General features: G+C 39.1%; 1 long non-coding RNA gene across 1 annotated transcript; it reads right to left on the bottom strand.

Moving 5' to 3' along the window:
* Positions 1-1,316: 1,316 nt before the first annotated feature.
* Positions 1,317-10,245, bottom strand: LOC309866501. Its single transcript, XR_014312725.1, has 3 exons — positions 10,079-10,245; positions 5,041-5,281; positions 1,317-3,157 (listed from the first exon to the last, which is right to left on the bottom strand). It is a non-coding gene; the product is annotated as an uncharacterized lncRNA (long non-coding RNA).
* Between the last annotated feature and the right edge of the window lie 213 nt (positions 10,246-10,458).

Below are 10,458 nucleotides of genomic sequence, written 5' to 3'. Positions count from 1 at the left end.
ACAGGCATGGTGCAGTGGAGGCTCAGATGTTCCATTTTCCTTCAAACATGGTGGATGGTGCTTAGTTGGAAGAAGTTCTGGAGAACCGGAGAGAACAGAGTCCTGAAAGTCAATCCCTTGCCTGGGGTTGATGCAGCATGTCTTTGAAGAAGAATGTCGAATAGGCTTTATTTCCTATAGAGTGGGAGTGCAGTTAGGTGAAGGATTTATATAAAGGTTCTTCCCAGTAATGCTCCTGCCTGTCTGATTCGTGCACTTACAGCTGAATTATAATCTCTGCTCCTCTCTGCAAATCAGAATCCTCTGCAATTTTCTAGTATATGTCTTCTCATGACATCAGCTCTGTCTTGCTCAAGTGCTGCCTCTGGCACTCACTATGTCTAACTGACTTCATCTCAGTTAATTCAAGGTTATAAGTCTCCTCCTGGTTCATCCAAAATTATAGATGAGTTTGATGTTAGATCAATGAATTTCTCTCATCCTGTAAAATGTGGCCAGAGAGCAGGATCATGTGGTAGTAACATGGACTTAGGACCACTCTTTCAGTGAGTGGAGATCAATCTCCAAAAGAGTGTGTAGGAGTGAGTGGGGGTGGGATGAAGGAGCATGGAAATCATAAATACGTCTGCTACATTTTCTAACATTGTTCCTTATTATATTATATCATATTATTTATTTATTTATTAAAGATTTTATTTATTTGACAGAAAGAGATTACAAGTAGGCAGAGAGGCAGGCAGAGAGAGGAGGAAGCAAGCTCCCTGCCTAGCAGAGAGCTCTGATGACGCGGGGAGGCAGGCAGAGAGAGGAGGAAGCAAGCTCCCTGCCTAGCAGAGAGCTCTGATGACGCGGGGTTTGATCCCAGGACCCTGGGATCATGACTTGAGCTGAAGGCAGAGGCTTTAACCCACTGAGCCACCCAGGCGCCCCCATTGTTCCTTATTATAAAACAAAGTAATTTTTTAGCTGATAAATTTACAGGGAAAATACAACCACGGCTAGTTTTCATGATAATGATCTACAGATCATGCTTAATCCTAAAGTGACTTCGGAATTCTCACAGACTAATATGGTCACAGGGGAGGTTTTGCAATTACAGGTTGTTCACTTTCTTTGAAGATGGTATGCCCTACCCATAGCACTCCATTAATCAGGACATTAGGTTATTCCCCAATACATGTTCAAACTGCACGAGAAATTTTCTTGCATTTGGTATATGCATTTGATATAATTTCATGAAATAGAAAAATGTATTGTAAAAATTATAATTGCAATTGCCAAATCAAAAGTCTTTTTATTTTTTAAAAAAGATTTTATTTATTTATTTGAGAGAGAGAGAATGAGAGAGAACATGAGAGGGGAGAAGGTCAGAGGGAGAAGCAGACTCCCCGTGGAGCTGGGAGCCCAGTGTGGGACTCAATCCTGGAACTCCTGTATCACAACCTGAGCTGAAGGCAGTTGCTTAACCAACGGAGCCACCCAGGTGCCCCAAAAGTATTTTATTAATGAAGAGAGAAGCCTAGTTGGCCACAGTTAAAAAGTCATGTAACACTGCATGCTAATGAGGATGGGAGAATTCTTCTGTACTGCAGGTGGTACAGACATTCTGGAGAGTAGCGAGCAAATGTGAAGTGAAAATAAGTATACATCTTCCTCCTGACCTAGTAGTCTAACTCAAAGAAATGTTTTCATTGTCTAAGGAGGTATATATGAGAATGTTCAGAGCAACATCATTTATGGTAGTTGGGACTGGTGGCAACATAGGTATCCATTCCTGGAAGTAATGGATAAGAAAAGTGTTAGGATGCCTTCTACAATATGCAGCAGTTTGAAGTATTTAAGAAATAAACTAGATTTACATACAGAAGCATTAATGCATCTTAATAAAAGAATGTTGAGTGAAAAAGTAACAGAAGAAGAGCTTCATGCAATATTGCTTTTGTAAATTAGAAACAGGTACTGCAGAAAACAATGCTAAATTATTCAAGGACATGTGGATATCCAAGGACACATAATAAACACATTAGAGGGCCTGCCAATGGAAGGAAGGACAACAGAGTGGGGATGAAAGATAAAGGGGGAAGATAATAAAACTTATAAAAAGAGAGAGAGGGTTTTGCACAAACAGATGCTAGTGAGCCTCAAACTGAAAAACATAATTCTCAATCTTGTACAAACCAAGGTCCAAAGAAGAAAATAAGTCAAGTAGGAGGGGGTGACAGATAGGTTAGGAGGGAAGCCCACTTCTAAGTTGCGGGAAGACTTGAAGCCAGTGACCCTTGGCTCTAGGTTCTCCCTTCTTTTGGTCCCCAACACTAACTTGGGCTGACGTTACCTGGTTCTTGCTGCCCTATGTTCTAGCTGTCTGAGATAGAGGGAGGACAGGTGAAAGCCACTGGCAAGGCTGAGTGCCCATTGGAAAACTGATTATGAGCGGCAACCAGGACTCTCCATGAAAAGCAGCAGAAAGAGGCTCCACAGCAGCCTAGGACTCTTTCAGACCTTGGTTTCTTCCCTGGAAAAGTGAATTGGTCTCATCTCAGATCTTTGCTCTGAAGTCACGATGGTTTATGATTCTCCCTTGTACAAACTCATCGCTGATGAAAGCATTGCAGAGAGACAGTGCCCAGAAAGTGTGTGCCCTCTCTTCTTTGTGGCCTAAGGAAACAGCCTGCTGCCCTCCACGACCCAGTGGCCAAGTGCACACGGGATCTCGTCCCAGCCGCCTTCCTGTTAGATAGAGGAGTCAGGCAAACACGTTTGCTCTGATCCTTTAAAAAAATTCTTCCTTGGAATTCTTCTAAGGAAATGTGATATGCAGAGATAACAGATAAAACTGGCATGTTTAAAGTTGCCACTTCAGGGGCTGTTTTCTATTAATCATCCCTTTAGGTGATTAATTCTTCAGGATCGTCTGAAGAATAGGGAATAAGGTAGAATTACACTCTGTATAGGAACCATGTGAGAGCAGGCTCTTCTTTTAAAAGGCTCAAACTACAAAAAGCAAGAACATTCTAAAATGAAGTACTCTTCTTGTCAAAGACTTCTTTTATTAGGAAAATATTGAAACATCCCCTCTTCCTGATTTCTTCGGAATATTTCCATTTTCTGCCCAGGACTTTAACATCTCTTGCCTCAGCAGAAATGGACGTTTACTCTGTAAGACAAGGTGACAAGGTTATTAAAATCAGTGTGAATGTGCATCCCCTCTTTTCCCGATAGCCTCAGTTCTCAGCTGTTTTCTGAAGAGGTCAGTGTCCACCTGTAGCACTCAGAGAGATGGGCTTCATTAGAGGAAGGCTGCCAAGGGGTTATACTCAATATGTAGCATGCCTATGTTGCCCGATGTTGGGCGGGGGAGCATCTTTTAAGCCCCCCCCCACCCCAGGCTGAATTGTACATTTGCATTTCTCTGGTTTGGGAGTCTTTCACGCAGAACAACAGAGATGTCCGCCCCCATGGAATCAGCACTCTGTGGCCCATTGTTGGGTCGGTGGTCAGATCTGCTGCTCTCCCCCCCACCCCCGCCCCCCGAGGAAGATCCACCTCGCTATTGGTGATTACTGCAAAGGACCAGATGTTTTTCTTTAACCTCCTATTGGTTCTAATCTCCCTCAATCTTTGATCCCAGCCCCACTTGAAAGTAACCCCTCATTTAGCTCCTCTTGGGTGGTCCTCGGTAGAGATTTAGTTAATTCTAACTTCTTGTACGGTCTTCCCCCATGTGCTTCCATGGTAAAATTCTACCTTTCTAATTGCTAAGAGGAAAATTGTTAATCCTTTTGATTCAGGGAGCAGTGTAATAGCCTGAAAATTGGCAACTTAATTGAAAAACTCAGAAATTGCTGACTCCTTGTGGTAGCCCTGTAATAGCATTTCCTTCCCCATTCTTCCCCCTTTTTCCCCCAAAGTAAAATAAAATAAAATAAATGAAATGAAATGTTATTTTAAACATGCTTACAAAAGACTCTCCTCTCGTTATCTCTCTATTCCAAGATTCTGTTTGGATTTCTAGGCATGCTCTCAGGTATTTTACTGCTTGCTACAGATCGGGTTAATGGGTTATTATAGAAAATACTCACCAGCAATAGAGAAAGGACATGTGACACGGACTAATGGGAAATAGAAATTCTTCCCCTCCCTCCTTTTCCATTATGTAAGAATAAACAACTTTAAATTGCTCCTCTTCGATTCCCAGGGCTGTCTAGGCTACATATGTCAAATGTCAGTGTGCGTTTTGGAGATTAGGTTATTCTGCAATGCGACTGGTATATATTAGTACTCTCTTGACTTCATTATCAAAAGCTAACCAAGTAAGCTAGTCTTTTGAAAGAGATTTCCAATTTCACTTTGGGTTCATAAAAGTAAGTTCTTTAAAAAATCTGGGAATAAAAAGGTTTCTCGGTTCTTGGCATCGTCCATTGATCTTACTTATGAATAGAGAAAAGGTCAAGGATTTTGCTTATTTGTTTTCCATAGGCACTCTAAATTTTAAAAGATTTGGAGACTTTTAAGGGACTTTTAAGAGACACTTAATTTGTTACAGATGCATTAACATATTGAATTTATGTGAAAGAGTGAAGGCCAGGCAAAGGATATTGGGTTCATTATTTATTAGTGGAGCTAGTCAAAACTTCCCTGTTTTAACCAAGTGGTGGTTTGGCCCCTTTTCAAGAAGCCATCTCTTAATATTGCTGTCCCTAGCAATTAATGTACACTGAGAGAGTGGGTGTGACTTTGCAATACCCAACCATATTGGATTCTAGACTATGCAGGTCTATCTTGCTTCCGTCCAGAGTGAAAATGTTGCTTCTGGGTAATCATTTCGAAGTATTTGCTACTCTTGCTTTCTACCCAAAACAAAACTCATCAATGAGGCCTGCAGTTGTGCAGAGTCTGAGTTCTCCCCATCACAGCTCAGTTCCCAGCACATCTCCCCATACTTTCTCCATGCCTGACACACTGGCTTTTTCTCAGTGCCTCTTACCATGCTCCCTCCTCCTACATGGAAAAGCATTCCCTGACCATCACACAACTTACTTCTGCTCAGTGTCTGTCTCCTCATGAAAGTCTTCCCTGAATGACTGTGTCGTGTCTATTATGGTGGGTCCTCATATTATCATGCTCTTCACATTCCAGTATCAATTTTGTACTTATGTCTTATTTAATTGTCTTTCTACTCCACTATTTTGAGAGTTCCACAAGGGCAGAGGCAGGGTTGAGTCTTGTTCGCTTTTCTGTCTCCAGTGCCTAGGAACATGTAGCAATATCCAATAAATGTCTGTAGAATGAATGAACGAAAAAGTGAAAAAATGAATGAATAACATTAAGGTTCGCTGAGCTGCCTCTGACAATTTCATATATAAATTCAATGTTTTTTCCTGAAGTCCTTACGTTTGGGTGTATTTGCATCTCCTCTCTTGTATTATTAAATTTCTAGAGGGTGAAGACTGACTTTTAGTCTTCTGAGATAAGTTTCTCTGGTCCAGTCCTCAGTATAGTCTCAGACAGTGGTAGGACCCAGGACCACCCTATGATGTTTTAGAACAGAGAACACAATAACACACACTGCTCTTTTCCTGCACAGAGAAGGGCATTCAAATTAAAGGGGAGAAGAAGTACAGACAGCATAAAAAGACAAAGGCAGACTGAAAGGTATATGGGGAGGTATGTGGGTATGTGGACCTTAGTTAATGCCTCATCAGACTTTCAAGGCTTATTTAGTGTGTAAAAAAGTCTAGAGTTTCTCTGAGCACCAGCCTGCAGCAGCCACTTTCCTATTTTATGCCTTGGGGAGATATGCCTAGGCTCCACTGGAATCCCAACTGTCAAAATCCTATGCCATTAGCTATGCAAATTGCTATAAACAATTCTGTCCTGTAATGACAGAACTCAAAATGGAAAATTAAAATTGACCATGCTGTGTTCCAGTTGCCTATCATTCTCTTTATCCTCTCATTTAGTCTTAGGGAGCTTTTGTCCCTTTACAAATTTTTGAATTAAAACTAAACAGTTCCAAGGCCCTCAGAGTGACTCTCAGGGACCCCGACCACTCTGGCTGGCCCTGAAGGACTGCTAGCAATAAGTGACTTGCCTTTAAATAATTGCGCATATCCCTAAAGTTTTCTATCAGATTATCTCGGCCAGAATCCAAAGTTTCTCTTTCAAGTTAGCCTTACCTTTAAGAACAGAAGCTAGAATCCAGTATTAAAACTAGTTTTATGAAGTTTTCCTACATACTTTTGCTACTATTTCACATTTTAATTAATATTTTTCTTCAAAATTGCGTTCTTGGGGAGCTGGTTAAGCATCTGACTCTTGGTTTTGGCTCAGGTCATGATCTCAGGGCAGTGAGATCAAGCCCCACCTAGGGCTCTGTGCACAGCATGGAGTCTGGGTAGGATTCTCTCCTTCTCCCTCTGCAATTACCCTCATCTCTACAATAAATATATAAAACTTAAAAAAATTTTTTTTTAAATAAAATTGTGTTCTTGAGAGATTTAAAGCAACAGTCCAATTTTATTATGTCTTCTACCCACGTTTGTGCATGTAGAGTTCATATTGTTGATTCGAATGAGAAAAGCTACCTTTTTTTAATAAGAAAAGTTTACCTTTCTGTTGGTGACTACCAAGGGGAAAACACAATATTATCAAGCTATTTCTTCTCTACTCTACCCAGTGCCTGTCAAATTTGGAAACAAAACTTTGAAAGTCTCACACTTCCAAAACGAGTCCCTGTGGTAAATAGAAGCTTAGCCCTATGCATATGATAGTGCTTTTAAAAAGCCTTTAAACATAGGTAACAATGTGTCTTAGAGACTGGAACTATTGATTTATAAAGTTAAGTGTGAATAAAATCTAAAGATAAATAGTGTATCATTAAAAAGTGAAATAATATTATTTTGATTCATACTTGACAATTTTTGAAAGAATGTTAAGCTCTTACATAAATACATGGCTTCCCCAGCTGTTCAAATAGTATGATTAATTAAATGGATTCTGTCTGAAAACCAACACTGGCTCTTGTTCTCAAGTTGCAAATATGTCCAATGTAAAGGGAAATGGAAAAGTATTTCTCTGGTATCTACTGCATTTGAGGTAAAGAATTAATGTTGTTAAAATACCAAAGTGTTCCTTATTATGTGTTTGTGGTGTGTGCAAGTGTGTGTGTGTGTGTACGTGATACTTTTTTTTAATGGCAGGAAACTTCACCTATAATGCACTTAGCTATTTGACAATCTCATCCATCCAGAATAAAGCCAAGAATCTGTTAAAAGTCAACAAAGGAGACCACTTAGAAGTCCAGATAGAGGTGATCAAAGCCCACTCATACATCTCTTGATTTAAATATAGAAAGAAAAAAGTCATAGACCTTCAATTAGAATACTACTATTTTTATTTTAGTATAATTTAAATAATTTGCCTGGAGGGTACAAAGCATGAAGAGATTGCTGAGGCAGATTGCAGTGGTTGACTGGGGCCAGGGAGTGGAAAGGCTTAAACCAGAACACACTGGGGAGTCAATAAAAGTTCAGACTAGGAGAGAGACATTATCGGACATGTTCTTTAGGAAAATTAATCTAAGTGTAGGAATATATTGCGGAGGCTGGAAATCAAAGGCAGTTATTGGACTATTGCTTTAGTCCAGAGATTATGGCCTTAGTCCAGATGAGCAGTAATAAGATTCTGAACAAGGGTACAGAGAGAAAAGTAAAGTCTTTTTTTTTTTTTTTTTGAGAAAAGTAAAGTCTTAAGAAATTTCATGAAATAGAATAAAAAGGACTTAGGAATTTTTTAGGTTGGGAGACACAAGAAGAGAGAAAAATCAAAGGTGTTTTTAAAAATTCAAGTCTGTGGAACACCTGAGTGGCTCAGTCAGTTAAGCATCTGCCTTTGGCTCAGGTCATGATCCCAAGGTCCTGGGATCGAATCCCGCATGGGGCTTCTTGCTCTGTGGGGAGCCTGCTTCTCCCCCTGCTTGTGCTCTCTCTCAATCTCTCTTTGGCAAAGAAATAAATAAAATCTTTAAAAAATGTGATAGTGAAATGGTGTTATGGGCAGAATTTAAAAACACAGGAAGAAAAATAATAAGTTTGGGGGGAGGTAGAGAAAACAGTGAATTCAAGTCTGCAATTTGAGGCACCAGTAGAATATCCAAGAAGAGATGTCTAACAGCAGCTGCAAATGCGCATCATACCATCTCTGGCACCAGCCATAAAACAAAAGCCACAACAGCTAATGTTTCCTGAGCTCTTCTAGGTGTGAAGCATGCTCCAACATGTTTCATGTGTTTAATATTCACAACTCTTTCACGACGTAAGTACTATTTTAAATTTGTATAAATTTTTTATTTTAATTAATTTATAATGTGTAAAACTAATTTCATAATCATTGCAACAATGAAATCCATAGATATGTGTGAGAAGTCAAAAGAAAGAATAAGAGGTGTTAAGTGAATCACAGGTGTTTTTCTTCCTAAATAATGTTTAGAGAAAACTAGAAGCAATATCCAAAAAAGATACTTCCTTCAAGAGAAAAGGAAAAGCTGCATTAGAAAAGGAGAAAAGAGCAAAACTACAATAAGTAGGAAAAAAGAATTCAAACAAATACTACCCCCACCAATAAAACAGAAAAACTACAGCAATCTTGGCCTCTTTAGGAGAGAAATGGTCTTTCCCCATTTACTAAGATCTAGAGTTCTCATTCTATAAGAGCCCAGTGGATAATTGATGTTAAAATGATTCCAGAAAAAAAGATAAATGATATTTCATATACTCCTTTAGGAAAGCAGAAAAATTTCATTCCAATAATAGATAAAATCAGAGATCTTTTCCACGATGGATTAAATTGTAATGTAATGATTACATGAATTATTCCATGATGGTCCCACACTGTTGAGTTTCATGTTATGTTTCGAACAAGTGAGGTGTGAGACCTTTCTTCACAGGCAAGCAGGGACTGGGCCCTAGTTGAAATTCTGCGAGCAGGGACTGGTATTGGAGTGGGTGTGGTTTTTCTGCACTTTAAGGGCTCTAATTAAAGGGGAATTAGAATCAAAGTCTGAGATGAGCGCTGGGGTGGGCCCAGGATGTAAGGGAAGTTCCAAAACATCTAGTCCAGGGGTAATGAATGAAAAAACAAAAACTAGATTTAAAGCCATGAATCACATCAGAGAACTGCAGGCAAAATGAAGTTAAACAGGGTCTGAGAGCAGGGACCAGAAGGATTCCCAGGAACAATGGAGTTTAGAAGGTAGAAGACTTTTCTAGGGTAGCCAGGATCAAGCATAAAGATGAAGAAGGAACAATGGGGGGCTCAATTCTTTAAGCAAGGACATTAAAATCTCATGAATATAAGAAAATAAAAGAATTTGAAGAATTGGCAAAGAATGTGTGGAAATATTTAGAAAGAATGTGCGGAAATATCTGGAAGTCAGGAAGCACAATGATAAATATCTATCTAGCTCATGTATATAGCTCATTTATACATATACATTTTATATATATTTTAAATATGCTTTAAAATATATTAAGATTTTATATTATATATATCTATATCTATCTGTATGCTAGCCACTGTCCAATACTTACTTCCACTAGTGATCAAACAGGAAAGTAACTTAACTTCAAGTGAGAAAAAAAATTTTTCTTATTAATTATTTTTATCAACATATAATGTATTATTTGCCCCAGGGGTACAGTTTTGTGAATCGTCAGGCTTACACACTTCACAACACTCACCATATCACATCCCTCCCCAGTGTCCATTACCCAGCATCTTCTCCACATACTCCCTTTCCCCAGCAACACTCAGCAAGTGAGAAAAATTTTGTTAGTTTTTAAATTGCCTTTTAAATTGCTTGCCAGTATGTATTATTCAGCCCTTTGCATAAAAGTATACAAAAAATGTGATGAGTTTGCAAAACTCGACAATAAAAAATAATTCAATAAAAGTGGAGGCAAATGGATTGAGCTAATTTGCAGATATGCAGATATCACAAAAGTACATGAAATAGGCTTAACATTATTAGTCATTAGGGAAATGCAAAATCAAATAACAAAGAGTTTCTGTTACATACCTGTTAGAACGACCAAAATAAAAATACTGAAAATAGGGTGCCTGGGTGCCTCAGTCAATTAAGCATCTGCCTTCAGCTCAGGTCGTGATGCCAGGGCCTTGCAATTGTGGCCAGCTTTGGGCTTCCTGCTCAGTGGGAAGCCTGTTTTTCCTCCCCTTCTGGCTGCTGCTCCCTCTGCCTGTGCTCTCTATCTGTGAAATAAATAAATAAAATACTTTAAAAATACTGAAAATAGCAAGTGCTGACAAGGAGTCTGAGCAAGTGAAAGTCTCGTGTATTGCTGGTGGGAATGCAAGATAGTAAGATCTGGCAATTTCTTACAAGTTAAACATCACTTAGCAATCCCATTGCTAGCTATTTATCCCAAAGAAATTAAAATT

Source organism: Mustela nivalis, assembly GCF_964662115.1.
Source record: "Mustela nivalis genome assembly, chromosome: 6".
In the NCBI taxonomy this organism is placed as follows: Eukaryota; Metazoa; Chordata; class Mammalia; order Carnivora; family Mustelidae; genus Mustela; species Mustela nivalis.
The sequence above is the reverse complement of the archived record's forward strand: the minus strand, read 5'-3'. Positions and strand labels throughout refer to the sequence as shown.